The sequence below is a fragment of the Anolis carolinensis genome, unplaced genomic scaffold, assembly GCF_035594765.1.
Source record: "Anolis carolinensis isolate JA03-04 unplaced genomic scaffold, rAnoCar3.1.pri scaffold_8, whole genome shotgun sequence".
NCBI classification, from domain to species: Eukaryota; Metazoa; Chordata; class Lepidosauria; order Squamata; family Dactyloidae; genus Anolis; species Anolis carolinensis.
This window is the reverse complement of record NW_026943819.1, coordinates 26,115,742-26,139,397: the sequence shown is the minus strand read 5'-3', so window position 1 is coordinate 26,139,397 and position 23,656 is coordinate 26,115,742. Positions and strand designations below refer to the sequence as shown.

General features: G+C 39.0%; 1 non-coding gene across 1 annotated transcript; it reads right to left on the bottom strand.

The window, feature by feature from the left end:
* Positions 1-22,725: 22,725 nt before the first annotated feature.
* On the bottom strand, positions 22,726-22,815 carry mir125b-1 (microRNA mir-125b-1). Its single transcript, NR_129836.1, has one exon. It is a non-coding gene; the product is annotated as a microRNA mir-125b-1 (primary transcript).
* Between the last annotated feature and the right edge of the window lie 841 nt (positions 22,816-23,656).

Genomic DNA, 23,656 nt, shown 5'->3' with positions numbered 1-23,656 from the left:
AGGAGGAGAGAGATCCACCACTTATTGTATATTTATACTCCATGCCTACTCAAGGATGCTCAGGGATAGCCGAGATGTTCTAAAGGCAAAACACACACCTAGGGTTCCCATGGATACAGCTGAGTGGTGGAAAGAAGTTCCGACTTAGAATGAAAATGCATTGCTGGGTGGTGTTGCTAGGAGTTGTTCTTTGCCTCCAAGTCTTTTCATGTTTACAAGTTTTACTCAGTGCACTTTGCCCAGTCCATTGTATGATTTTATTGCTGTATTTTATCATGTGTTTTATAATGATTGTGATTTTATTTTATGCCTTTTAATTTTATGTTTTTTGTATTTGATACCACTGTATGCTTGTTTTATATATGTGAGCCGTCCTGAGTCCCTCTGGGGAGATGGTGGCGGGATATAAAAAATAAAATTATTATTATTATTATTATTATTATTATTATTATTATTATTATTATTATTATGATGATGACACAGCAAACAAGATAGATATGCTGGATTTCATATCACAAAATCACAAGTCGAACACTTCCCAAGTGTCTAGGACTGTATGATGTATTTTCGGAATTATTATTATTATTATTATTTTATTATGACACAGCAAACAAAATAGATATGTTGGATTTCGTATCACAAAATCACAAGTCGAACACTTCCCAAGTGTCTAGGACTGTGTGATGTATTTTTGGAATTATTATTATTATTATTATTATTATTATTATTATTATTATTATTTTATTATGACACAGCAAACAAGATAGATATGCTGGATTTCGTATCACAAAATCACAAGTCGAACACTTCCCAAGTGTCTAGGACTGTGTGATGTATTTTCGGAATTATTATTATTATTATTATTATTATTATTATTATTATTATTATTTTATTATGACACAGCAAACAAGATAGATATGCTGGATTTCGTATCACAAAATCACAAGTCGAACACTTCCCAAGTGTCTAGGACTGTTTGATGTATTTTCAGAATTATTATTATTATTATTATTATTATTATTATTTTATTATGACACAGCAAACAAGATAGATATGCTGGATTTCATATCACAAAATCACAAGTCGAACACTTCCCAAGTGTCTAGGACTGTATGATGTATTTTCGGAATTATTATTATTATTATTATTATTATTATTATTATTTTATTATGACACAGCAAACAAAATAGATATGTTGGATTTCGTATCACAAAATCACAAGTCGAACACTTCCCAAGTGTCTAGGACTGTGTGATGTATTTTCGGAATTATTATTATTATTATTATTATTATTATTATTATTATTATTATTTTATTATGACACAGCAAACAAGATAGATATGCTGGATTTCGTTTCACAAAATCATAAGTCGAACACTTCCCAAGTGTCTAGGACTGTGTGATGTATTTTCGGATGATGCATGCAGATCCCAGCAGGGTGGCCTTTTGTAGTTGGCATATTGTAATTTTTGTCAATGTCTATTGTTATTATTATTATTATTATTATTATTATTATTATTATTATTATTATTATTATTTTCTGACTTTTCTTATAGTGATGTGAGCATTGGACTGCAATTCTACAGACCGAGATCCCTACTCAGCCATGGAAACCCATGGTTGACTTTGGGTAAATCATATTATCTCAGAGGAAGGCAAAGGGAAGCACCTTCTGAACAAATCTTGTCAAGAAAACCCAGAATAGGTTCACTTTAGGATTGCCAAAAGTCAGAAACTGAGGACAAACAGCAGTAACAACAAATGAAGCTCTCACAAGGTTATCTGGGCAAGACTTGTTCAGAGGAGATTTACTTTTGTCTTCTTCTCAGACTGAGAAAATATGAGCAACTTAGTTGAGGATCTCCATCATCAACTTAGTACTGTACCAATACTAAATTAGATCCTAAGGTTGAAAGATAACAAAATTGGGACAGATGTCTCTTGGTGCACTAATTCCAGATTCAACAAATTACCGTATTTACTTGAGTAGAAGCCGACCCGAATATAAGCCGAGGCACCCAATTTTACCACAAAAAAACTGGGAAAACATTGACTCCAGTATAAGCCGAGGGTGGTAAATTTCAGAAATAAAAATAGATACCAATAAAATTACATTAATTGAGGCATCAGTAGGTTAAATGTTTTTGAATATTTACATAAAGCTCAAATTTAAGATAAGACTGTCCAACCCTGATCCAATCATTATTCTCATCTTCTTCAATGTAAATCTGCTTATGTATCCTTTTAATAATAATAGAGTAAAATAATACATGAAATAATAATAATAAATAAAGGAAAATAATACAAGTCGTAATAAATAGAGTAAAATAATAAATGCAATAATAATAATAATCCCGGTGGTGATCGGCACACTGGGTGCCGTGCCAAAAGATCTCAGCCGGCATTTGGAAACAATAGACATTGACAAAATCACGATCTGCCAACTGCAAAAGGCCACCTTACTGGGATCTGGAGACCCACAGGTTGAAAACCACAGTAATAGAGCCACACTGGAGGAAAATCTTAAAGAGGACATATTTTGTCAGTCATGGATAACTAATACTGTGGATACTCCCATGGCTATGGTGATTGTATCATAGGAGCTAGATTATATAGATCTCCAGTTTAATGTATGTGCCATAAAAGGAAAGCAAGGTTTCTAGTTTTACCACAGATTACTGAAGAACATCTGGAAGAGCCTTAAAACTGGGTCACCAAACTGGGTTGACCTCCTAAATTGTACAGTTAAAAAAAAAAAAACCAGAATATGAGTCAAATATTAGCTCCAGGCATGCTTACACTTTGATGCAACAGAGTAAGACTCCCAACCAAAGGCAAAAAGAAATTTTGGAAGAACTGGAGATGTACACTGGAGACCAGGAGTAAGAGCTCCAGTCCAACACCGAAAGGAAGATACAGTAGAGTCTCACTTATCCAACGTTCTGGATTATCCAATGCATTTTTGTAGTCAATGTTTTCAATACATCGTGATATTTTGGTGCTAAATTCGTAAATGCAGTAATTACTACATAGCATTACTGTGTATTGAATTACTTTTTCTGTCAAATTTGTTGTATAACGTGATGTTTTGGTGCTACATTTGTAAAATCATAACCTAATTTAATGTTTAATAGGCTTTTCCTTAATCTCTCCCTATTATCCAACATATTCGCTTATCCAACGTTCTGCCGGCCCATTTACGTTGGATAAGCGAGACTCTGCTGTAGGTACAAAATAAAGGAGTCAATGAAACACTTCTAGTTGAAATTGATATCTTTTCAGCAGAAGACCAGGCTATGTTACAGAAGGCAGCCAAGCACCAAGGAGGTGTGGTCAACACAAGTTCTTGCACTTGCCAATAGTTTGCAGCAGATTCATGGCCAAAATAGCAGAGAGAAACTTGGCCAAAGCCTTGGTCCTCATGACGCTGACATAAACAAACAAGTTCGCTCTAATCCCAGACACGTAATAAAGAATAGCTACAGGCAACATATTAAGACCAAGTTCATCTAGGCCATGCAAGGTCCCTTGAGGAAGTAGTTATCTGAGGTTGCACCAGTCCATTTAATTCATCATCCAACAAAATGGACAGGAGGAATGTACGCTATTGCAGTAGGGGAGAAGCTTTAGCCCTCATGGTTTTTAAATCCATAAGAAAAGTGTAGAGCAAGATTAAGGAGCAAGGTACTACCTTGACAGTCTTTTATATAACCCTTCAGAAGAGGGAACATGTCCCTTGTATGTCCCAAGTAAATCAGCTTGGATTGTGTCATTATTATAATAAGCAGAATGAAACAGCAAAAATGTTTTCTAGAAGAAGACTTTCCATGGGATATCAAATCTTCTACATGCAAAGACAATTGTTCCTCAAGGAGGACTATTTATCATAGAATTATAGAGTTTGAAGACACTGCAATGGGCATGTAGAATCTACCATGCAGGAACATACAACTAAAACACTCCTGAAAGACAACCATCCAACGACCCTCCTAGAAAGCCTATTCCACCCCGCAATATCTCATAAGACTAGAAAGTTCTTTCTAATGTTAGGGTAAACTTCTCCTGGACTTGCTTTAGACCAGGGGTCCTCAAACTTTTAAAGCAGAGGGCCGGTCCACAATCCTTCAGACTATTGAAGGGCCGAATTATAATTTGGAAAAAAACCGGACAAATTCCTATGCACACTGCACATGTCTTATTTGTAGTGCAAAACAACAACAACAATGAAAGAACAATACAATATTTAAAAATGAAAACAATTGTAACCAGCATAAACCTATCAGGATTTCAATGGGAAGTGTGGGCCTGCTTCTGGCCAATGAGATAGTCAAGTGAATTAGGATTGTTGTTGCTGTGTGCCTTCAAGTCATTTCAGACTTTGGGCGAGCCTAAGTCTAAAATTATTTATTCATTTACTACATTTATTTATTACATTTATATCCCGCCCTTCTCACCCTGAAGGGGACTCAGAGCAGTTGTATGTACATACAATATATTATATTATTAGCATAGCACAATATTAGCATTATATATTACTATAAAGAATGATACCACTATACTGTAATATTATATGTAATATATAACATATAATTAATATTATTATATGGTATTATTATTAATGTTATATTGTATAACATTATAATATTATTATCAATATTATATGTATATACAATATATTATATTATTAGCATAGCACAATATTAGCATTATATATTACTATAAAGAACGATACCACTATACTGTAATATTATATGTAATATATAACATATAATTAATATTATTATATGGTATTATTATTAATGTTATATTGTATAACATTATAATATTATTATCAATATTATATGTATATACAATATATTATATTATTAAAAATGATATAAAAATATTATATTATAAAACTGAGGGCGGGGGCCAGGTAAATGACCTTGGAGGGCTACATCTGGCCCCCAGGCCATAGTTTGGAGACCCCTGCACTATACTGTAATATTATATGTAATATATAACATATAATTATTATTATTATGTGGTATTAGTATTATATTGTATAACATTATAATATTATTATCAATATTATATGTAAATACACTATATTATTAAAATGATATAAAAATAATATATTATAAAATTGAGGGCAGGGGGCAGGTAAATGACCTTGGAGGGCCGCATCCGGCCCCCGGGCCTTAGTTGGGGACCCCTGCTCTAGACTGTCAATATCCTTCTTCAGCTGTGATGGACAGAACTGGACATAGTACTCAAGATGAGATGATTTACTCCATCTCACAATATATAGAAGGGAATGTGGCACAGTCCAAAGATTTTATCACTAGATCCCACTATTCTCTAGTAGACAAACAGCCTGACTATTATTAAAAGTAAGAATTAGAATGCCGGATAGGGTCAACAATTATAAGAACAAACATCCCAGTGTTATCAACACCAACAAGAACTAGATTCCTCGTTCTTCATGCCTTTCTCTATTCTTCGCAGTTCTTAATAAATCCTGGGATGGACCAACCTTTTACAAACTCAGGACATTTTGATGCACTGCCTTGTCAAAAGATGGATTTACCACAAACATTGCTTGGCTATTAGAATAGTTTGCTAAATGACAATTTTGTTTTAAGGAATCTTAAAAGGCTGAGAACAGAAAATAGCCTAGTCTTGAGGTGTTGGGTGTAGTTAGTCTCAAAACAGCTACATTTTGCCACACTTTAGAACAACATCATGTCTTTGCTAGCTACATCATGCCAATAGTGCATGGATTTTGTGTGAATTTAGTCCAAAATACTCTCCAGCTACAATCTGAAATCAACAGAATTTATGTTACACATGGCTAATGGTATGCTTTCATTCCAGTGGGTCTGCTCTAATTTGGATTACCAATTAGATGTAGCCCATTGGTACCACTAAAAGATACCTTGGAAACAATGGACTTGATGTTTCCAAATAAGTTGCACATTTCTGTATGTAGTATCTAGTTCAGGCATGGGCAAACCGGCCCTCCAGATGTTTTGGACTTCAAGTCCCACAATTCCTAACAGCCAGTAGGAACTGCCAACCTAGCAGTTCAAAACATGCAAATGTGAGTAGATCAATAGGTACTGCTCTGGCAGGAAGGTAACAGCGCTCCAAAGGCCATCTAGATGGTCTCATAAGACCATAGATAAGGAAAGGGATCCTCAAAGACCATCTAGATGGTTTCATAAGACCATAGGTAAGGAAAGGAGCCCCCAAAGGCCATCAAGATGATCTCATAAAACCATAGGTAAGTAAAGGCACCCTCAAAGGCCATCTAGACGGTCTCATATGACCATAGGTAATGAAAGTGACCTCCAAAAGCCATCTAGATGGTCTCATACTTTTGGAAAGTGACCTCCAAAAGCCATCTAGTTGGCGGTAGCTAAGCAAAGAGACATCCAAAAACCATCTAGACGATCTCATAAGACCATAGGTAAGCACAGAGACCTCCAAAGACCAGGTAGACTTAGGTCAACCCTAAGTCTAAAGTTTAGGACAGGGGCCAGGGAAATGACCTTGGAGGGCCGCATCGGGCCCCCGGGCCTTAGTTTGGGGACCCCTGCTCTACTGTATATGTATTAATAAGAAGTGAATGGATTTTGCATTGACATGGAATCAGACCAACCCAAGAACATTAGCTTGGAAAGGGTTCTAGCTAGCTAAATGCATGAAACTGCGGCTAAAACTCCCAAAACTAGAAAGCTTGTTGATCAACCTGTTGTGCATCTAACAAAGACTAATGGGTTGTAATTTGCTATCAGACAAAAACTGGTGTTTGCCCTTCATAAATGTGGAAAGAAATATACATTTCTTTCCAGGGTTGAGAACACAGTGAATGGGTAGCTGCCTCATAAGATGCATTGCTAGCATTTTCAGTCACATCGGAACATGCTTAATGAGAGAAGCCGGTCTCTTTGAATGAAACAATGGTCAAGGATGGGGAAGCCCTTGCGTGGTATTCAAGTCGAGCCGGTCTGGGTTTTCCTTTTAATCTTTGAAAGTCATTGTAATGCTCTTGATGAGGCACCTGTTACTTGCTCTAAGCCTGATGCATTAGATGGCTTCCCCGTCGCCCTTTGTTCTGCACTATCATCCTTCCATGTTGACTCGTCTCCTGTACAAAGAACTCCAACGTGTGCAACTTACACCTCCTCTCCCTTACCCTCCCTTTACAAAATGAACTATTCATGCACATGATTTTCAATTGCCATGGTTTTTGTTGCTTTCTTTTAATAGTCAAGGGAAGGAGGAGGAGAAGGAGATCAATGGAGACACAACGGTGCATGTGGATGCTCCTATAATAATGTTTTGCAGCCAAGAGAGATGAACATGTCCTCTTTCCTGTGTGCATTTTGAGAAGAATGAGATAAAGTGAATTCCACATAGCATCAAGTCACTGAAATGGATACAGCTATCTGGATTTTGTACAAGAAGCACCTGTAGGTTGAAGAACATTGCATTTCTCATATACAAAGAACTAAATACTTTGCAACGTTCTGTATGTCAGACTGTCTGAGTATTCAATCTCTTAAGACAAGGTTCAATCAGTGTAACCCTCTGGGACAGATTTAGCCCTCTTCATCCTACTAGTTGCCAACCTGACAAAAAGAGCAAAAGTGGAACCTTGGAAAGTAATGTCCATCCTATGGAATTCTGGGATCTGTAGTTTGTTGAGCCACTAGAGCGGCTCTTTAGCAGTGATCTACGTATGTACTTCACCAAACAAGAAATGATATGATTCCATCAGGTGGAACCATGATAGATAAAGCCATAGGAAATTGCCATAATGGTGTAAAAAGGTAAAGGTTTCCACTGACGTTAAGTCCAGTCGTGACCGACTCTGGGGGTTGGTGCTCATCTCCATTTCTAAGCCAAAGAGCCGGCGTTGTCCATAGACATCTCCAGGTCATGTGGATGGCATGACTGCATGGAGCGCTGTTACCTTCCTGCTGGAGCGGTACCTAGTGATCTACTCACATTGGCATGTTTTCGAACTGCTAGGTTGGCAGGAGCTGGGGCTAACAGCGAGCGCTCATTCTGCTCCTGGGATTTGAACCTGGGACCCTTTGGTCTGCAAGTTCAGGGTAGTGGTGTAGTGTGAAAGAAAAGGTGTACTTTGGGGTCATCATTAGAGATGAATTCGGGACTGAGCTGACATTCTCTTCTGAAGTAATCCTTAATAATAAAAAATTAGTTTGCAGGTGTCAATAATAAAAAATTAGTTTGCATGACTGATTCAACCAAGAAATCCTCCAGTTTAGCTGGACTGAAGGTAGACCAACATTGTCTACTACATTGGTTCTCAATCTGGGATCCCCAGATATTTTTGGCTTACAACTCCCAGAAATCCCAGCCAGTTGACCAGCTGTTAGGATTTCTGGGAGTTGAAGGCCAAAAACATCTGGGGACTCCAGGTTGAGGACCACATGGAAAGGACTTATGGTTTCTAGCTTGGTGAAGGACTTAGATCACTTCTAAAGAGTCTTCTACATCATGTGTTGTACCAGCCTACATGCTTCAGTCTCTTTTCCCTTCTCATGTTCCAAGGCCCTAAAACAACTTCCAGAAAACCATGCCAGTTTACCAGTTGTTAGGATTTCAGGGAGTTGAAGGCCAAAAACATCTGGAGACTCTAGGTTGAGAACCACATCATGTGTTGTACAGGTCTACATGCCTTAGTTGCTTTTTCCTTCTCATGTTCCAAGGCCATAAAACATTTCAAACTGAGTTTTGAGGCCAGCAGAAAATAACAGAAGTAGCTGCAATGTAGGGTGCTTCCAACAGAACATGTTTTCCCATGGGGACTTGGAGTGAGACTGCAAACATATCATGTCTCTCCAGCTTTCCAAACAAAGTCAACTGGAATGCTTGCAAAAACTCCAACCTGGGGCTGCTTCTATGGAGAACTCTTCCTCCTTCCATGAAATTCCTCTTCAGTCTTCACATTTCTAGCCTTGTAGTAGTGTAAAGCTTCAGCTGAGCATTTGGAAACTCAGTTTAGGCAGCCAAAGAACAGGTCAAGCCAATTGACCAAGGGAATGCGGTCAAAGTAAATAGATGCGAACAGTTTTCAATGTCTCACTCTTTCAATATTAGACGTTTGGGAATGAAGGAAAAATTCACAGAGAGACCAAAAATGTTGCTTGGCAGGGCTAGTATTTTCATTTCACAGACACCCACTTCTTTTGTGAGACAAACAAAAGGGCAAAACATCCAGGTATCTTTCAATCAATTGCTGGCTAGAGTCTAGAAAAAAATCAGTAGGAAAAAAAGAACAGTCTCCAAAGGAGTTGGTTTCTATGGTTTCTCCAAAAGAAGTCATACTAGGGTTACACTCACTGCAATAGCAGTGGCTTTTTCAAATATGAGATTCGATTCAACATTTTTGAGTCTTTTCTGTGTGGGTGGAATTTGCATTTGAGAATTTGAGATTTAATCCTGGTACTTTTGCCTATGTTTGGAAGGGACCAGAGGACAGCCTTCTATTTCTTTTAAGAATAGTATCAAAAGTATTGAAGCTTAGCCTTATCTCCCTTCTGACATGATCCAATGTGAATGAACTAGACCAGGCATGGGCAAACTTCCAGATGTATTGGACTACAACTCCCAGAATTCCTAACAGCCTACTAGTAAAAGTAAAGGTTTTCCCCCGACATTAAGTCTAGTCTTGTCCAACTCTGGGGGTTGGTGCTCATCTCCATTTCTAAGCTGAATATTTACATAAAGCTCAAATTTAAGATAAGACTGTCCAACTCTGATCAAATCATTATTCTCATCTTTTTCAATGTAAATGTGCTTATGTATCCTTTTAATAATAATAAAGTAAAATAATACATGTAATAATAATAATCAATACAGGAAAATAATACAAGTAATAATAAATAGAGTAAAATAATAAATGCAATAATAATAAGATCAGAGTGAAATAATAAATGTATTAATAAAAATAAAAATAGAGTAAAATAAATGTAATAGTAGCAACAATAATAGAGAAAAATAATCAATGTAATAATACCAATAATAATAGAGAAAAATAATAAATGTAATAATACCAATAATAATAGAGAAAAATAATAAATGCACCATATATTCTCGAGTATAAGCTGACCCAAATATAAGCCAACCAGGACCCTCACCTGAGTATAAGCCGAGGGGGGCTTTTTCAGTCTTAAAAAAGGGCTGAAAAACTAGGCTTATACTCGAGTATATACAGTACCCAAGCTATTCAACCTTCCAAATTCTGCTTCCTACAACCTTCATGACCCTCATGCCCTTCCAATAATGTCCCATATCAGCTGAGAATTCAACTGGAAGTGATGTCACATCATTTCCAGTTCAAGAAGTAGAAAAAACGTACGTATAGGGTCCTCCAACATGGGGATGAAAACTGGCCTTTGGTACAGTTACTCATCATGACATACATAATATTATTCCTACTGATTATGTAAGTCAAGAACAGGAAACGTAATGTTGGTGGGCAGGAAAAGAGATTAAAAGATGGGCTTAAAGCCAACCTTAAAAACTGTGGCATAGACACTGAGAACTGGGAAGCCCTGGCCCTTGAGTGCTCTAATTGGAGGTCAGCTGTGACCAGCAGTGCTGCGGAGTTCGAAGAGGCACGAATGGAGGGCTTAAGGGAGAAACATGCCAAGAGGAAGGAGCATCAAGCCAACCCTGGAAACTGATGTCCTCACTGTGAGAGAACATGCGGGTCAAGAATAGGTCTCTTTAGCCCCCTAAGAACCCACCCTCAAGACCCCACAACTGAAAGACCATCATCCTCAAACTATGAGGGATCGCCTAAGTAAGTAAGTAATATAAGTCATATATGCATTTCCTCGGGAGCCTCCCGTGGCTCAATGTGTTAAGGTGTTGAGCTGCTGAACTTGCAGACCGAAAGGTCCTAGGTTCAAACCCGGGGAGCGGAGTGAGCACCCACTGTTAGCTCCAGCTTCTGCCAACCTAGCAGTTTGAAAACATGCCAATGTGAGTAGATCAATAGGTACCGCTCCGGTGGGAAGGTAACAGCGTTCCATGCAGTCATGCCAATAGCCACATGACTTTGGAGGTGTCTAGGGACAACGCCGGCTCTTGCGCTTAGAAATGGAGATGAGCACCAACCCCCAGAGTCGGACACGACTGGACTTAACGTCAGGGGAAACCTTTACCTTTACTATAGTTATATTTCCCTTAAATCCAGTCATCTGTTCTATACTATACCAGAGTCCTTTTCATTATTATTATTATTATTATTTTATTATGACACAGCAAACAAGATAGACATGCTGGATTTCGTATCACAAAATCACAAGTTGAACACTTCCCAAGTGTCTAGGACTGTGTGATGTATTTTCGGATGATACATGCAGATCCCAGCAGGGTGGCCTTTTGCAGTTGGCAGATCATGATTTTGTCAATGTCTATTGTTTCCAAATGCCGGCTGAGATCTTTTGGCACGGCACCCAGTGTGCCCATCACCACCGGGACCACCTGCACTGGTTTCTGCCAGAGTCTTTGAAGTTCAATCTTGATATTATTATTATTATTATTATTATTATTATTATTATTATTATTATTATTATCATCATCATCATCATCATCATCATCATCATCATCACGTTTCTACCTCACCCTTCTCACCCTTTACCTTCACCTTATGCATTTCCTCTGTGTTTTAATTCTTTGCTATCTCTCTCTCTCAGAGGACATCCCAAATGAGTTGGAAGACATTGGTTGACATCAAAGTCTGGCTTCCATATATCAATCCTGTGACACTTTCTGCTTTCAAGACAACACCTGGCATAGTGAGTTTTGACCCATAAGTGCATAAGCATTGTCATGAGACCAGAAAAACACGGCCCAGCTATTGTAGGGTCAAGTCATCCTTGCTGTCTGCTTTCACTGAGAGACAAATACAATCTAGTTGTATTCCACACACTCAAATGTGTGTCCAGATTTGTCCTACAAGCAGAGGCGGTTCAACCACCAGGCCAACTAGGCAGTTGCCTGTGGCGCCACCTTGTTGGGGGGCGCCATCGAGGCAACTCCTGTCTCCTGCGGCCTGCCTCCGCAAGGTATTGAACTGCTTTTTCTGTTGATTTGTTGTAAAACATGATGTTTTACTGCTTAATTTGTAAAATCTTGATGTAATTTGATGTTTAATAGGCTTTTCCTTAATCCCTCCTTATTATCAAACATTTTCGCGTATACAACACTTTTATTTTTCAGTGATTGGTTGGGGGGGGCTAAATTCTATTCGCCTACACTTGAAAAATACCTAGGGCCGGTTCTGTCTACAAGTGGACAAAGTGGATGATCTCTGGATAAGTGGAGAGGGTATTTCGAAGGCAGAAGGCCATTCCTGGCATCGCTGACTTTCTTGTCTGAATGAGTCACTTTTAATTACCATAAACACAAGCAGCACATCACCAGAGGTGAGTCAGCATAGGTAATGCTTGTCTATCTATACATAAAACAATATCCACCTTTGTGAGGCATCTGACAGTCTAGGCCAGGGGTCCCCAAACTTTTAAAACTGGGGGCCAGTTCATGATCCCTCAGACCATTGGAGGGCCGGACTATAGTTGGCCAGGTGGTCACCGAGCAATCATCATCATCATCATCATCCAGCATATCTATCTTGTTTGCTATGTCAGACTGTCATTGTGTCAATAATAATAATAATAATAATAATAATAATAATAATAATAATAATAAATTAGCCCAGCCCCTTTCTGCCTTTGTGGACCAACGCACCCCTGACAGATGGCCTCCCAGCCTCAATGATGATAATAATAATAATAATAATAATAATAATAATAAGAAGAAGAAGAAGAAGAAGAAGAAGAAGAAGAAGAAGAAGTTTATTTATATCCCGCCTCCATCTCCCCCGAAGGGGACTCGGGGCGGCTTACAGCAAAATCAAAATACAAGCAATGATAAAATATAAAACATCAAAGGACAAAAACAAAACCAATAATAAAATATAAACAATAGGTTAAAAAAAACACACAACACAGAATTAAAACATCAGATTAAAAACAATGAGGTTGCAATAGTGGATAATAATAATAATAACAATAATAATAATAATGATAATAATAATAACCCTATAAAATCCAGCATATCTATCTTGTTTGCTGTGTCATAAAATAATAATAATAATAATAATAATAATAATAATAATAACCCAAAATGCAGACTGTGCAAAGAAGCTGACGAAACCATTGATCATATCCTCAGCTGCTGTAAGAAAATTGCACAGACAGACTACAAACAGAGGCACAACTGTGTGGCCCAAATGATCCATTGGAACTTATGCCTCAAGTACCACCTCCCAGCAATAAAGAACTGGTAGGATCACAAACCAGCAAAGGTCGTGGAAAATGAACACGCAAAGATACTGTGGGACTTCCGAATCCAGACTGACAAAGTTCTAGAACACAACACACCAGACATCACAGTTGTGGAAAAGAACAAGGTTTGGATCATTGATGTTGCCATCCCAGGTGACAGTCGCATAGATGAAAAACAACAGGAAAAACTCAGCCGCTATCAGGACCTCAAGATTGAACTTCAAAGACTCTGGCAGAAACCAGTGCAGGTAGTCCTGGTGGTGATGGGCACACTGGGTGCTGTGCCAAAAGATCTCAGCCGGCATTTGGAAACAATAGACATTGACAAAATCACGATCTGCCAACTGCAAAAGGCCACCCTGCTGGGATCTGCGCGCATCATCTGAAAATACATCACACAGTCCTAGACACTTGGGAAGTGTTCGACTTGTGTTTTTGTGAAACGAAATCCAGCATATCTATCTTGTTTGCTGTGTCATACTACGTCGTTGTGTCAATAATAATAATAATAATACAGTAGAGTCTCACTAATCCAAGCCTCGCTTATCCAAGCCTCTGGATAATCCAAGCCATTTTTGTAGTCAATGTTTCCAATATATCATGATATTTTGGTGCTAAATTCGTAAATACAGTAATTACAACATAACATTACTGCGTACTGAACTACTTTATCTGTCAAATTTGTTGTATAACATGAAGTTTTGGTGCTTAATTTGTAAAATCATAACCTAATTTGATGTTTAATAGGCTTTTCCTTGATCAGTCCTTATAATCCAAGATATTCGCTTATCCAAGCTTCTGCCGGCCCGTTTAGCTTGGATTAGTGAGACTCTACTGTAATAATAAAGGTTTGGAAGAGAACCCTTGGGCCCTTTAGCCCAACCCCTTCAGCCTTTGTGCCATGGGGGCCGGATAAATGGCTTCAATGGGCCGCATGTGGCCCCCGGGCCGTCGTTTGGGGACCCCTGGTCTAGGCGCATAGATGCTCAGCAGCGTGTGGCGGTATTGTTTGCCGCTTTCCTCTCCGCAAGAACAGCAGCAGCAGCATCCTTGCAGTGTGCAGGTGCATCTTTGTGGTGTCTGCTCTTTTGCAGGAGGAACCGAAGGCAGACGGCTCCTATTGTGCTCCTGTCTGTGATACACAGACCATGGCGCCTGCTCAAAGACCCATGCCCTTGATGGAGAAGAAAGGACCTCCTCCATGCCTTCTCCCCCCCTTCCTCGCCATGACTGTGAATCCCACTCTGATCTTCTCCCCGCTCCACTGGGAGTTTAAGGGATGTCACCGAGCCTGGCCGAGGGCTTCCTCAGTGACATCTGGGACAATGAGGTGGGACTCCATGGCTATAATTGGATTCCAAATTAGAGATGTAACCGGAAAAGGGGGAGGTTGGTGGTCTCCCAGACTGCTCCTCCCAGTTGGCAGGCATGTTTGTTTGTTTTCTAATCCAAAAATGGAGTTTCGGGGAGGCGGGGACAGGGCAGAGATGGGAAAGGAGTCAATTTCCAGCCAACCATGGCAGAAGATCAGAAGCAAACTCCAGGGGACATGCCTCAACTATGAATCAAAGCCAGGCAGATGTGGATTTCCAGCAAATTAGTGATAACGTCTCTCTCTCTCATTTTATCTCTCTTTTTCTCATTCTCTCTTTTTTTTGTCATGATGCAAAAAGGAAAAAAAAAGATAATTGACTAGGAATCCCATTGTCTTAATTGATGTCCCCAATTAACATTGGGAATGTCTACCTCCAAGAAACGTAACTCAGGTCTACAGGTTTGAAAAACTCATTCAAAGGCATATAAAGAACAGATAAAGGGCGCATAAGTGATAAGCTGGAGCCTCCGGTGGCTCAGTGTGTTAAAGCGTTGAGCTGCTGAACTTGCAGACCGAATGGTCCCAGGTTCAAACCCGAGGAGCGGAGTGAGCACCCGCTGTTAGCTCCAGCTTCTGCCAACCTAGCAGTTCGAAAACATGCCAATGTGAGTAGATCAATAGGTACCGCTCCGGCGGGAAGGTAAGGGAGCTCCATGCAGTCATGCCAGTGGACACATGACCTTGGAGGTGTCTACGGACAACGCCGGCTCTTCGGTTTAGAAATGGAGATGAGCATCAACCCCCAGAGTCGGACACGACTGGTCTTAACATCAGGGGAAAACCTTTACCTTTTAACCTATATTTATTTATACAGTAGAGTCTCACTTATCCAACATAAACGGGCTGGCAGAACATTGGATAAGCAAATATGTTGGATAATAAGGAGAGACTGGACTTAACGTCAGAGGAAACCTTTACCTTTACCTTATGCATTTCCTATGTGTTTTAATTGACTAGGTATCCCATTTTCTTAATTTATGTTTGGTTTAGTATTGTCCCCAATTAACATTAGGAGCCTCCGGTGGCTCAGTGTGTTAAAGCGCTGAGGTGCTGAACTTGCAGACCAAAAGGTCGCAGGTTCAAACCCGGGGAGCGGAGTGAGCACCCTCTGTTAGCTCCAGCTTCTGCCAACCTAGCAGTTCGAAAACATGCCAATGTGAGTAGATCAATAGGTACCACTCCGGTGGGAAGGTAACGGCGCTCCATGCAGGCATGTCAGTGGCCACATGACCTTGGAGGTGTCTATGGACAACGCCGGCTCTTGAGCTTAGAAATGGAGATGAGCAACAACTCCCAGAGTCGGACACGACTGGACTTAACGTCAGGGGAAACCTTTATCTTAACATTGGGAATGTCTACCTCCAAGAAATGTAACTCACATATACAGGTTTGAAAAACTCATTCCAAGGCATATAAAGAACAGATAAAGGGCGCATAAGTGATAAGCTCATGAATCCCAGCAAATGCAAACTTTATCTTTGAATGCCACTTTTGTGTGTGAGTGGGTGCTAATTAGCAACAAATACAAATGCATTATTTAATTATCTCAATTTTTGTGTGTGTGAAGCGAAATATGTTGCCGTATCGCACCCTTTATCGGCTGTTGCCGCTCATGCTTAATGATGCCTTTGCAGCAAGTAGCTTGCTTTGTTCTTCCCAGCAAGAGTTTCTTTTTGTGGAGAGGGAGCAGAGAAAGGAAGGTGAGAAAATATATCTATGGAATATATATATATATATATATATATATATATATATATATATAAATTCGCAGAGGGCGTTTGCTGGGAAAAAAATACTACAGTTGGAAAGCTGGAAATCAAAAGGTTTGCCAACACAATCAGGCAAAAATTGAAAACTTCAGCAAGGAAGAAGCAACAGTCACAAGCAGATTCCCTAAAAATGTAAATTAGCAAGGAATGCGTTTAACAAGAAAGAGGTAAATTATGATAATTACTCTGACTGATAGGGTCCTTGAGCATCGCTAATTAGCATTTATTGCCTGGATTATTGAAACAATGTGTGTGTTCTCTGGAGTAACGGACCCAGGATGGTTTTTTTCTCCCCTGCTCCAAGCCATTGGGGTGAAAACTCAAATCAGAGACAGAAACTTGTGAGTCTTATGGGCATTGCCATATAGAAAATGCACTAAGTCTTGCCCTGGTTGCTTTATGTATTCGACCTTAGTTTTTACATCTACTTTTCATGCAGAAGCCTCTAGATTTTGATCTAGATTTGCCAGTTTAGGACGAAACAGATTCAGTTTAAGGAAAAGTATCACCTTCTCCCTATCCTGCCCCATTCCAATCTATATATATAAAAGAGTGATGGCATCACGGCGACCCACAAAACAACAAAACTACAGGCCTCCCAACCTCGAAATTTGACAACACAACCCGTCATCCACGGCTCTAGGTTGATACAACAAAAAGAAAAGAAAAATAAAGTCCTAATTAGAGAGAGAGGAATGATTGCTTTTATCCAATTGCTGCCAGTTAGAAGGCTAAGCTCCTCCACCTTGGTCTCCTAGCAACCCAATAAAAAATAATAAAAAACGCTAAAAAATTAATACAATAAAATACTACAATAACAGAAAATAACTAAAAATAATACAAGAAAATAATAAAATATAATAAATCAAAATATAACTTACAATAAAATTAATTAAAAAATACAAATAACATCAAATAAAAATTACACAACAATTTTTAACCAATACCACCACCACTTTGCCACAGCAACGCGTGGCCGGGCACAGCTAGTTATTATATAAATATTAGGAGGGTCGGTTTTATCTGGCGAATGGAACACAGCCAGGCTTCAAAGGCAGGACAAAGAACTAAATCCAAACCATGAATTTACAAACGGAATTTTCTTACAACCTTGGAACGACAAAAGAAAACCAAGCAGACCCAAATGGACCTTTCCCTTCGCCCGGCCCCGAAAAGCTCTTGTTTTGTTTTGTTTTCTGCTTGGCAAGGGCTTATAACATGAAAGGAGCTTAAAATTAGAAATCAATTAGGAACCAATCAATCCTCTCATCAGCACCGGCTCTTTAATTGTACTTGTATGTCAGCCATCTAATTGGTAACCGGCCCAAGAAAGCACTTGAAGGAAGGAGAGAAAGTGAGAGAAAGCAAAAGGCTCCATTTTAGTCTCCAAAACGCTGCTGAACCACCTGCATTCGAAAGCCCTTGAAATTCAAGTGGAACAAAGAACTTGGAAAGAATAGGCCGCAACAGTCCGAGAGGAGCCAAAAGTCTTGTGTGTGTATATTATATATATATATTGCCGCCAATTAAAAATAAATAGAGAAGCCCTGCAAAACTAGGGCATAACGTTCTTTTAAAAGAACGTGCATACAAAGATGAAAAAAGTAAGATTTGGAAGATACTGGCCATTTTTGTAAGGATATCTTTTCATGAAGAGAGATCAGATATACTGTAATTCAAACTCATCGAGAACTTGGAAGTTTGGCTTTGTTGCCCCATTCAGCCGAACAAAAATGAATCTCGTCTCCATGTCCAAAGCAATGATTTGGGAACTAGTTCCTTTTTAAAAAAAATAATAAGTTGGAAGAAAAAAATCCCCCTCCCTCCAGTTTCCCAAACACTGCTTCAGTGTTACAGAAAGTCTGGAGGGATTATCCACCCGTCCAAGTTTCAGTCTTGATTTTAAGAGCTTGAAAGCTCGCTATCAGAAGTTTGTAATCTAATGCGTTGCAGAGGGAGGGAGGGGGGTGGAAAGGAGAAGGGGCATGATTTGTTAGCGGGACTTCGAGGAAACCTGCTTCTGATTATTCAAATGGATTCCTGGTTGATTACCCAGAAATTCTTCCAACTGGATACATTTATAATGCAATTAAATTCCAGCACTACCTCTACCTCTTCCGTAGCATAAATGGGAAGAGGCTGTAGCTGGGCAGATATTCCCTTTCCTTAGTCTCTATAGGTTCCCAAACATATTGAAAAAGGAGGATATAAAAATATGGAAAGGGAAGGACTGGGGGAATGATGTGCATTGTATTGCTGTATGTATTATGGTGTTGTGTGCATTATATTGCAGTGTGCATTTTATTGTTGTGTGCATAATACAGCAGTATGCATTACATTGCTAAATGCATTATATTGCAGCGTACATTTGTATTGAAGTGTGCATTATACTGTTGCATGCATAATATAGCAGTATACATTACATTGCTAAATGCATTATATTGCAGCGTACATTTGTATTGCAGTGTGCATTATACTGTTGCATGCATAATATAGCAGTATACATTATATTGCTAAATGCATTATATTGCAGCGTACATTTGTATTGCAGTGTGCATTAGATTGTTGTGTGCATAATATAGCAGTATACATTATATTGCTAAATGCATTATATTGCAGCGTACATTTGTATTGCAGTGTGCATTATACTGTTGCGTGCATAATATAGCAGTATACATCATATTGCTATATGCATTATATTGCAGCATGCATTGTATTGCAACTTGAATTATATTGCAGTTTACATTATATTGCAATATGCATTATATTGTTGTGTGCATAATATAGCAGCATGCATTGCATTGCCATATGCACTATGCTGCAGTGTATTATATTGCAACTTGAATTATATTGCAGTTTACGTTATATTGCAATACACATTATATTGTTGTGTGCATAATATACCAGTATGTATTACATTTCTATATGCATTATATTGCAGTGTACATTATATTGCAGTGTGTATTGTACTCCAGTCTGCATTGTATTGCAGCATGCATTGTACTGTGGTGTGTATTATATTGCAGCATGCACTTTGCTGCAGTGTGCATTATACTGCAACTTGAATTATATTGCAGTGTGCATTCTATTGTTTTGTGTATAATACAGCAGTATGTATTACACTGCTGTATGCATTATATTGCAGCATGCACTGTATTGCAGTGTGCATTATATTGCAACTTGAATTTCATTGCCATATGCATTATATTGCAGTGTGTATTATATTGCAATTTGAATTATATTGCAGTGCACATTATACTGAAGTGTGCATTATATTGTGTGCATAATATAGCGATATGCATTACATTGCTATATGCATTATATTGCAGTGTGAATTATATTGCAGAGTGCATTGTATTGTAGTGTGCATTATATTGAATTATATTGCAGTGCACATTATACTGAAGTGTGCATTATATTGTGTGCATAATATAGCGATATGCATTACATTGCTTATATGCATTATATTGCAGTGTGAATTATAGTGCAGAGTGCATTGTATTGTAGTGTGCATTATGTTGAATTATATTGCAGTGTACATTATATTTCTATATGCATGTGTATGTGTTTATGTATATGTATGTGTATATATGTATGTGTGTGTATATGCATATGTGTATGTGTGTGTGTGTGTGTGTGTGTGTGTGTGTGTGTGTATAAAAAATCTTCATCTTGGGTGAAGCTAGGATTGTACATTTTGGGAGGAGGCAAAAAGACCAGTATTGATAAGGACCAGCTTGTTTGGAGTGTGCTTTCGCTTTAGAAAAAGAGAGAAAAAAGCCAGCCCCCTCTAATTGATGTGTCTGGACTAGTCTAGACTGGTAGTGATTGAACCAACTCCCAATTATGTTATTCATTTCACTGAACTTCAGTGATGTGATTCTGGGAGGAGGGAGGGAGGGAGGGAGGAACAACCTGTCTGTATTACAGATGGAGGGAGAGACTGCATTCTTACGCATTCTTGACCTACACCTTATTTCCCCATGGAATCTATTCCTCCAAAGGCATTGACAGATCTCCTATTACTCCCTAAAGGACGGAGGTGCAAATAGGAGACCATTTCCACCGTCCCGACATCGCCAGACCAAAGCCCAGTCTGATCTGTGGATGCAATACAGCAATATTCACAGTCTCGTTCTGATTCTATTTAAACCAAACCCTTCCCTTTCCAGACCGTGACACCTGTCCTAAGCTATTCTGGGAGAGATTCTTTTGCACACAAAGCCATTGCTGCAATAAATGCGAACAGTCTTGGGGGAAAAAAAAGAGCCAAAACGAAGGGTTCGAAACTGTGTCCATGTATCACTGCCAAGCGAAACAAAGAAAGCACACCTTGCTTCCGTTTCCGCAGCCTCGCAAGGAAAGATTTGGGAAACTTCGTCACATTTGGGGGGGTTGGGTTTGAAAAGACGGCGTGACAATGGCCAAAATAAGATCAGAGGAAGTGCCTATGAATTCCGAGATATTTCTCACCATACGACAGCAGTCTGGACAAAATATTTCATCCGCCGTTCAGTGGATACAATATTTCGCCCTGATTTCCGAGGAGGAGATAGAGCAGTCACACTAACAAAGGGCTGTGCCATTTTGCAAATGCTCTTCCCAATCCTATCACATGAGTCATTGGAGATATACCTCAATCACCTGCATCTTTACAAAGAGACAAACTACTGAGTGCAGCGAGACACAAATAGCCATGCTTTAGATTGAATTATGACAGCCTCATTGTTGGCGTATTTTCCAACACCCATTTCGTTCCATAGGACAAGAGTTCAAGATTGCATCCCTGGCTGGGCAAGTATTTCTCGCCCTGCATCTGTCCGCACTAAACAAAACTGTAAGAGCACATCAGATGTTACAGGCAAAACCTGGTTATAAATTGCTCGGCGAGAAACCACAGCAACGAACACGATACCACCAGTGCTCTCCTTACTACACCAATATAAATATGCAGTAGAGTCTCACTTATCCAACGTTCTGGATTATCCAACGCATTTTTGTAGTCAGTGTTTTCAATATATCATGATATTTTGGTGCTAAATATGTAAATACAGTCATTACTACATAGCATTAATGTGTAATGAACTACTTTTTCTGCCAAATTTGTTGCATAACATGATGTTTTGGTGCTTAATTTGTAAAATCATAACCTATTTTGATGTTTAATAGGCTTTTTCTTAATCTCTCCTTATTATCCAACATATTCACTTATCCAACATTCTGCCGGCCCGTTTATGTTGGATAAATGAGACTCTACTGTATATAGAGAGATACAGATAAATAAAAAATTTGCACAAAATCAAGCCAACTAAACAAAGGATGGAGCCAAATCTCAAGGCAAGGCACGGAGTCATGGAAGAATTGTTTTTTGCCACTTGAAGTTGTATTCTGAAGAGAACATCGACATGAAGAAAATACAATGACAACACATACCAGGATGGAAAGGAGCCCACACATACAGTCCTTACTATCTATAGTATCCACTGTGTCTCTGTCTAAGAGATATTGTCCAGGGTTAAACTCGGAAGCCGGAGGCATGCTGGGATTTCAGCCGAGAGATAGACTGAGGTCAGGCACCAAGGTACTGAGCCGTTTCTATTACGCTCTGAGGGTACTGTGTGCTGCTCTCAAAAAGTTCTGTGGTTGACAAGGAAAAGAAGCAAAGCCTTTTCCCGACAGGCCCAGAAGTGTGCCAGTCCGGTCACTTCGCTGCCGACGGTTGCTTGCAAGACCCGCAACCGAACGGGGAAAAAATTGAAATATCTCCATAGCGTTAAGGTGTGCCAAAGCCGTTGGATACATCAGGAGCCTTTAAAGATACGTATAGAGGGATGCAATGAAAAATATATGCAGACAAAGAGAGTTCCGCTGCAAAAAAAAAAAAAAAAAGGAATAGAAAACAGTCTGGATTTCCTTATGGACTGACATTGACCCAGATAGTTGCCTGCAGCTGGATCTCTGCATTCACAAAAGTAGCTGCAACTTGTGTCAGGGAAAAGTAAGAATGGGAATGGATACTATATATATAGCACACACACCTATATATACACACATCAGAAATAAATGTCGTTTTTCGAAGCAAGATATTCCAAGCCAAGTTCAACCTTCCTGGGAGTAACACAATAAAGAGCCCTACTTGGACGGAAGGCAACTTTCCCCTTTTTTCTCCAAGTTGCCCTAGTTCACAACCCGACTCAGGACAGATGCAGTGGCACAACTCACAGCTCCCAAGAGCCTAACCCGTGGACTTAAAAACTAAACGTCACAAGTTAGGGTCTCAGGGACAGAGAGGGGCGCAATCCATGTGTTTTTGCTTCTGTGCCACCAAGACCAATGCCTCGTTGTGTTTGTTGGCTGATTTATTTATCTATCTGCCTGCACATAAATCCAACCGAGGAGGTAGGGAAAAAAAGTCCCAGACAGTGTGGAGAAAATAAAACAACGTCACCAAGAAAGTTAGAGAACCAAATTCTGAAAAACCTAAGTGAAAACTGCAAGGAGAAGAGACAAGATGATGCATTCAAGCACTTGGTACATATATGTACAGTAGAGTCTCACTAATCCAAGCTAAACGGGCCAGCAGAAGCTTGGATAAGTGAATATCTTGGAGAGATGAAGGAAAAGCCTATTAAACATCAAATTAGGTTATGATTTTACAAATTAAGCACCAAAACATCAAATTGACAGCAAAAGTAATTCAATACATAGTAATGTTATGTTGTAATGACTGTATTTACGAATTTAGCACCAAAATATCACAATATATTGAAAGCATTGACTACAAAAATGCCTTGGATAATCCAAAGGCTTGGATAAGCGAGGCTTGGATAAGTGAGACTCTACTGTATATAAACATCATGTTATACAGCAAATTTGACAGCAAAAGTAATTCAATACGCAGTAATGTTATGTTGTAATTACTGTATTTACAAATTTAGCACCAAAATATCACGATATATTGACAACATTGACTACAAAAATGGCTTGGATAATCCAAAGGCTTGGATAAGCAAGGCTTGGATAAGTGAGACTCTACTGTATATATATATAGGTTAATAATACCCAGTCTGTTTCAAGCATTGAATGACATTCCTGTTATTTAAATTGCACGGCATATATGTCAACATCTTTGCACATTT